Here is an 8226-nt window from a genome sequence, read left to right on the forward strand (position 1 = left end):
CCTGTCATCCAAGACCGAACCCAGCAGCTTATTATTCTGCAAAAGTTCATTGTTTTCTTTTGTTAGATCCTCGATCCGTTTCTTATTGACTGTATGCAGGTTTTTGAAGTAGTCAAGCTCAGTTTTGAGCTTTTCAACCTCGTCGATCATTGGCTGCAGTCTTTGCTCGAACTGTCTGGCATATGTTTCTTTTTCTTTTTCACTTTTTTTAACCATTGTTTTCGAGAAATTAACATTTCTGTCTTTGTTAGCTTTCGAACTCATTTCTGCTTTTTTATGTGCTGTATCACTCCAACAAAACGATAGCTTAATGAATTCCCTTTGACAGCTGTCCTCTATTTATAGACTTGAACATCAAAGGATGAAAGGACTGTCACTATGACATCACCACGTTCTGTGACGTAACAGGGCTTTGGAGCGTGATGTCACGGGGGTGGGCGTGGAAAGGATTTTGGGGGTCTAAACAAAGCGTGTCTTTTTTTTAAAACTTTATTTAACAAACAATGAGTATACAACATACGAACAGATGAAGTATGATAGAAGTAACTTTTAAGTTTAAACTGCAGATGTCTATTATTAAAAGATACCTCCGTTATAAAGCTTTCAAATGTATTAAAATGTTCATATATTTTTGTATCACATGCTATTACATCCTGACACACACACACACACACACACACACACACACACACACACATACACATGCTAATAAGTAAGCTTGAAAAACAGGAAATGCTACGCAACTGTCTCTTGGTATAAATAAATCTGACTGCAATGCCTCGGTTGTGAGTATGATCCAATCTCTCACCCGTGCACGTAGTTCTCTGAAAACTCTCTGACTGTCTTGTATTCCTTCATTGTACTTAAAATGTCACAAAACCACTGACATTTAATTGGTCCTTCGAGCCGGAGAGTTGACTGATATTATTATATCGATTATTAGTCCAACTGTCCACAGACGGAGTCTTCGGATCCTGACGTCGTGACCGCCTGCACTGCAAACGCTCGCTTCCAGGAAGACGAGGAAAGCCCACAGTCGTAAATTCGTCTGCTGGCCGGTGCTTACACAGGCTTCACGGCGACAGGACTCGATAACACCGGAAAAGAACACAGCGCTACTTTGAAGGTGAATATAACACAGTCATAAACATCATGCGTTTGAAATAAATCGACTTTACAACGACACTCATACCTGTAGAATCCTGTGTGGACACTAAGGGAGGTCCTGTGTGGGCCGAAGGTTCGAAAGTAACCTATAAGACGGGATTGCACTTCCTGTGTGGATCGCACCCGCTAAAAACTTTAACAAGGGAAGGTTAGAAAGTAACCTATAAGACGGGATTGCACTTCCTGTGTGGATCGCGCCCGCTAAAAACTTTAACAAGGGAAGGAGTGTCGAGTAAAAGCAGGTTTTCGTTTAGGCGCAATGTATGTGTGTAAAGAGTAAGTACGCCTTTGAATAGAGACTCTAGGTCTCTGTACTACTCTTCTGTTTTCCTGTGAGGTATTGTGTGGTGGGGAAGAGAAAAGGTTGCGCTTCATCGCATAAAATTGGGGCCGCCCTGAGTTTAGCTCAGGGTAGAAGGCTGCCTCAATAACCTCCTCCGACCTTTGTATCCACCAAACTTCATAGTGTATGTGTTGGCAGTATTAATAAAATAAAAATAAAACAAATAAATTAAAATGGGAAATAAACCCACAAGACCTGAATTAACCGCTGATGAGCAGTGGATGGAGAAAATCCATCCAGGTGCCGGCCAAAATAAGCGCAAATAAGGGAGACCCTCCAAACAGAACTAAATAATGAAATATAGTTGGCATGACGATCATGCCCAGATTGTATAAAATAAATAAAAGGAAATCATTCACATGAAAACCTTTTCTATAAAAAGAGAGATGCATAAGGTAGATTAAGGCTGTGTCATTGTTCAGCCAAGGAAAGTGCGTGAAAAGATAAATGTCTCCATCTTGGAAATGGGTGAGACTGCAGCTCGCCCACAGTCCTTGATGGATACAAAATAAAATATAATAATAAACTACTTGGTTCGACATGCAACAGAGAGAATGAATGTGACTGAAGGTTGGATCTGAGATGAGGCAAACAGAAGACCAGTCTAAAAAGTAGGCACAAACCTGTTCAGAGAAAAAGCAAATTTGTACAGATTGGATGAATTCTAAATTATCTGTTTGCTGAGTAAGATGATCCTAACTATTAATAATATTAATAATGATATAAAATAATAACAGGAAGTATCCTAGTCAGTATGATGTGAGATGGATAATTGTTATGAAGTAGTCTGCATCAAGCTTAAGGTTTGCTCAAACTCAGTATAATGACATATGAGATGAAGAAAATAAAGGCAATATTTGAACCAATTAGGTGCATAGAGGCACTTAACCTGTTTGAAAACCTGTCATTTATCCTAGATAAAAGATTACTGAGATGTGTAGCACATTTATAATAACAACTAATAGGCCAAACCCTGTAGATAATAGCTAAACCTACAGGATTGAGAAGCTGAATTAAATATGTGGACACTGCTAAGTTGATGAGCATGTTACACTTTTTTTTATCTTTGTTTTATTTGTTTTTTAGAGCAGAGGCTGCATGCTATTGAAAGCCCACACATGCAGCTGTCTGTGAGCTCAGTTTTTCCCTGACACTTCTGCTTTGTTTCTGGCAGCATTTTTCTTTGTCTTTTTGTGTCCTGACTCAATACAAGCAGCGCTACAACCAGTGTATGAGAGAATCAGAACCATACTAGCCCCAAGACCTGATTATGCAAAAATAGGAGAGACTAAACAAAAAGAAAATGAGACAGCCTCTGATTTTCTGGATAGACTGCCCCCAGTCTTCCGACAAAACTCAGGTTTAGAATATACTGAAGGCCCGGAGACACCATACCAACAACAGCTAAAAAATGCATTTTTGAAGGGCCTCCTCCCAAAAGTTAGAGCTCATGTAGATAAACATTGGGTCACCCAAAATACTGGGAACCTACCCGATGCTTTGCAGTATGCAGAACATGCAGTGAAAGTCCAAAAGAACAAAGCAGCCCTGTGGAGTTTTTGTAGTAACCACTGAAGGAGAAATCGTTGCATACACAGGAAGAAATCCACAAAAAGGGAAAGGCAGGAAACAGAATAAAGATGATAAAGAACGACACAGAAGGTGTTATAATTGTGATAAAGAAGGGCATTTTGCCAGAGATTGCAGGAAAAGACAGAAGACACACATGAGGGCTGGCTTCAAGGCCGCAGGACAGGCTGTATGAGATACACTCTGGGGTGGGTTTTAAATGTAAAGCCCAGCACCCACCTAACTGACTCTCCAGCCTCATGCCTTGTAACTGAGAGGGCAGAATGATCGCAGTTGGCACCTGTAGATGAAACAGACATTGTAAACTTGCCAAAATCCCTATGGTCCACTGGACCAACAGATGTCGGCCTGATAAAAAACGCTGACTCAATACAAGTAAAGGTAATCTCAAAACACAGACCAATGAAGCCGCAATATCCACTATCTGCAGAAGCAAAAAACGGAATCCGCCCAGTTATAGCAGATATGGAAAAAGCAGGGATTCTCATAAAAACAAATAAAACAACGTGTAACACACCTATATTTCCAGTAAAAAAAGCAAACACAGGGAAATATAGACTTGTTCACGACTTAAGAGCAATTAATGACATTACAGAACAAATACCTCCTGTTGTGGCGAATCCACATACAATATTGAACCAAGTGTCACCCAGAGAAAAATGGTTCTCAGTCATAGATCTTTCTAATGCATTCTTTTCCGTGCCCCTGCACCCAGAGTCACAAGGGCTATTTGGCTTCACGTTTGATAACCAGAAATACACATACACACGCTTACCACAAGGTTTTCAAAATAGTCCAACACTATATGCGGAAGCTCTTAAGCACTCAATGTCTACTTGCACTCTGCCTGCTCCAGGAAAGTTCCTACTATACGTAGATGATATTCTGGTGACCGGAAACACGCAGACAGACTGCAAGGCAAACACCCTCACCGTGCTATATCACCTAGCACAGCAGGGTCACAAAGTGTCACAACACAAGTTACAACTGACATATCTAGGTCAAGGCAGACAGCGTTTAGACAGCAGAAAAGTAGCTGTACAATACGCTTCTAAGCCTGTCGCCAAACAACAAATGATGAGTTATTTAGGTCTTTGCAACTTTTGCAGATGTTGGATACCTGAATATGCACTGCTGGCCACCTTTGCTAAACTTGATCTATGGCAAACACTTAGTTCTGAAAGATGACATAAAATGGACACCAGAGGCAGATAAAGCATTTATTGACTTGAAACTTGCCCTGCAAACAAGTACAGTTTTAGCTTTGCCTGACTGTGACAAGCACCCTCCTTCCTGCAGAAGTAGATGGTGCCGAACACAGCTGTATGCAGAAGCTAACTTAAAAAAAAAAAAAAAAAAAAAAAAAAAAAAAATGAAACCCCGACCAGACATTTTTAGTACACTGCAGCCTACTGTTTTAGAAGCGAAACCTTTAGCTTCCTCTTTTTCAGCACAGAGTGAATAACTAACGGCTATCATACGTGCATGATGCGCAAAGATCAAGATATATATATTCACACTGACAGTCAATATGCGTTGCACACCAAAAAAGATAATTCAGAAATTACTGAAGGCAATAACTTCGCAGGCCAAGCCGCAAAGAAGGCCGCACGGCAACCAATATGAACTTTAATGTCTGAAACTTTACAGCTAATACCACTTGATGTACTTCAAAATGAATAGGAAGCCGCTCCTATAGAGGAGCAAAAGAAATGGTTAAAGTGTGGAGCACGGCTACAAAATTGCTACACAAGACAGCAGCATTAGTGACAAATAGCTTAAAGCATTTGTCAAGGGGTGGAATGATGAGTATCCTCCCCAAACACTTCTATACTCAAAATTTTGAAGCTTCAGCACAAGAGCCTATCAGAACATGCATGATTTGCCAGAAACATAATGCCCAAGGGAATCTAAGGCCCCAAAGAGGTCATTTCCCCACTCCACCTCACCCATTTCATACCATACACATGGATTTTATCCAACTAAACAAACTAACACCTTTTGAGATAGAGCCAATAGATAAATCAATAAGAGAAACAACATTAGCAGAATGGATGGCAAAGCTGCTAGAGAATAAAGAAATAATAACGAACAATCAACTGCCGAGTGATTCTCTTCCAGTCTCTTCCAGGTTGAAACCAGGCGACTGGATCCTGATCAAAGTACTCCAAAGGAAAAACTGGAGCACTCCCAGGTGGGAAGGCCCCTACCAGGTCCTGATCACCACGCCCACGGCATGCAAAATTGCTGAACGACCTTCGTGGATTCATCAAAGTCACACCAAAAGGGTAGAGCCTACCTAAAGCATAGACCCTAGTCTCCTCCAGACCTCTTTGTGTTCGCCCGGTGGGGGGTAGGGTGATCAGGTGGCAACACTCGTGAACCCACCTCTCTGGCCGGGGTCTACTCACTGGGGGTCTTGAGAGAGAGACACAAGGTCAAGAAGAAGAGACGCTCACCCAAGGGAAAATCATCCAATCAAGATGATCAACATGCTATTACCAACTCTTCTGAGCCTGCTGGTTGTCTCCCAGACACACGGGTTCAACCCTTGTAATGACACAGACGGACAGGCAAAGAAAACAGACGACCTTTACCTGTGTTACAACAAGACAAGCTTCACCTCTACCGTATGGATACCTTTTAACTCATTCTACATAGGAGGATACAAAGCCGAAGCCTGGAAAGGCTACGACTGGTACCTATCCAGTTCAGACGGAAACAACCCAGGATGGGACACCGTTTTCACTTATACTGGAAATGATTGGATGCCATATCAAAGCAGTTAACTGCAAGAATCAGCAAAAAACCTTTCAAAGCAAATGAACTGGACGAAGACAGCTGAACACCTGATCCTCAACTTCCACACGCTGAACAACCCATTGCTGGAGAAGCCACCAAAATCACAGAAAAGAACCCACCTGGTTCCAACGCTGGCAAGTAGCTCTAACTGCTACCATCTGACCCTATTTATCTACAAGAGCGGAAAAGATCCACATCACTTCGTGTCAATATGCAATAACATAACGAAAGGCATGGTCCCATCATCCACAGAGGCGCCACAGGAAGAAGACGAACCAAACGGAAGCCCGGCTTTATCTGCAGGCCCACTCTCAAAAACGATGAAAACTGCCATAATAGTGGGACCAAAACTAAAGCCAGACGACTGGTTCCGAGTCACCACAGGGATCACAGGACACTCAAATAACTGGTTACTACTGGCAGAACAAGCAGCTCAAGATGCTAGTGATGACTGCATGGTCTGCCTAGGACCAAGACCAATACTGAGAGTGGTACCTGCACCTATGGAAGAAAACTGCCTGACAGCTGTAATGAACCATACCAACGAAGAAAAAAGAAAACCCATATTCTCACAAGATGTGATGGTAGCAAACCACACCTGCATAAATATGATAGGCCCAGGAGAAAGGCTGGGAAGCCTCAACGCAACTAGCTGCCTAACCATTACAAAGGTGGACTCCTCATTCAAGCCACGAAGCAGAGCTGATGTCTGGTGGTGGTGTGGAGACCTAAACCTGTATGATCGTTTGCCTAACAACTGGATCGGCATGTGTGGATTGGTATCACTGTTGTTACCCATTCAGGTTGTAAAACTCAAAGCCACGGATATAACTATAACAGAGGACGACTGAAGATAAACCCACGACAAAAGAGATCAGCACCAGAACAACCTGGACCAGACCCAACGTACATCGATGCCATAGGCATTCCCAGAGGAGTACCCGACGAATATAAACTAGTGGACCAAGTGGCTGCCGGTTTCGAATCGTCGGTGTGCTGGTGGTGTACAATCAACAAGAATGTGGACCGAATTAACTATATCCACTATAACGTCCAGAGACTAGGAAACCTGACACAATCAGGCTTCCATGCAGTGGCCGAGCAACTAAGAGCCACCTCACTGATGTCTTTCCAGAACAGAATTGCATTGGACATGCTACTGAGCGAAAAGAATGGGGTGTGTTCGATGTTCGGAGAGCAATGTTGTACCTTCATCCCTAACAACACCGCAGCTGATGGAAGTCTGACCAGAGCCCTAGAAGGCCTGAAGACTCTGAACGAGAAAATGAAGGAGCATTCTGGAGTTGACACTTCTACGTGGGACAACTGGATTGACATGTGTGAGAAATATCGGAGTTTTGTGTCATCAATCCAGGTATCTGTAGCAGTATTCGCAGCCATACTCACCTTGTGCGGATGCTGTTGCATACCTTGTATCAGAGCACTGATAAACAGACTTATCGCAACAGCCATAACTCCCTATGTCACATCCCCACCAGAGACTATGATGCTCCTTGAAAACAATGAAAGTGACACAGACTCTGAGGAAGAAGAGGACAACATATAAATAAGGAAAAAGAATTTATAATGTTGAACATTTAACTTTGCTAAATGACACTCTAGTTGAAAATGTACCCGCAAGTGACTAGAAGTTGATAAGATGCAAAATATTTGAACAACAGCAGGGAATGATAGAAGTAACTTTTAAGTTTAAACTGCAGATGTCTATTATTAAAAGATACCTCCGTTATAAAGCTTTCAAATGTATTAAAATGTTCATATATTTTTGTATCACATGCTATTACATCCTGACACACACACACACACACACACACACACACATACACATGCTAATAAGTAAGCTTGAAAAACAGGAAATGCTACGCAACTGTCTCTTGGTATAAATAAATCTGACTGCAATGCCTCGGTTGTGAGTATGATCCAATCTCTCACCCGTGCACGTAGTTCTCTGAAAACTCTCTGACTGTCTTGTATTCCTTCATTGTACTTAAAATGTCACAAAACCACTGACAAAGTATACAACAGAACATGAACACAAAAAGCCAAGGGTGAAAGAAAAAGGTAACAATTATAAGAATACACGCAAAAATTCACATACATATATTGTTGTGAGAGCCTTTTTGTTGGTGCAGTCTGATATTGATTGTATGTGCATGTGCACATCCTTAAAATAATGACAGAAATATGGTGTTTTGTTAGTAAACTTACATTTATGGATAAAAAATTTAGCTAAAAGTATTAAGAAATTTATCATAAAAAACATTTCTCATACTTCTTGGGGAACTTAAAGAAACAGAATAAAA

The 8226-nt window shown here is 41.6% G+C and overlaps 1 long non-coding RNA gene across 1 annotated transcript; it reads left to right on the plus strand.

Moving 5' to 3' along the window:
* Positions 1 to 417: 417 nt before the first annotated feature.
* LOC143415041 (uncharacterized) lies at positions 418 to 7879 on the plus strand. Its single transcript, XR_013095647.1, has 2 exons — positions 418 to 1126; positions 5222 to 7879. It is a non-coding gene; the product is annotated as an uncharacterized LOC143415041 (long non-coding RNA).
* Positions 7880 to 8226: the final 347 nt, after the last annotated feature.

Source organism: Maylandia zebra, linkage group LG23 (genome assembly GCF_041146795.1).
Source record: "Maylandia zebra isolate NMK-2024a linkage group LG23, Mzebra_GT3a, whole genome shotgun sequence".
Lineage (NCBI taxonomy): Eukaryota > Metazoa > Chordata > Actinopteri > Cichliformes > Cichlidae > Maylandia > Maylandia zebra.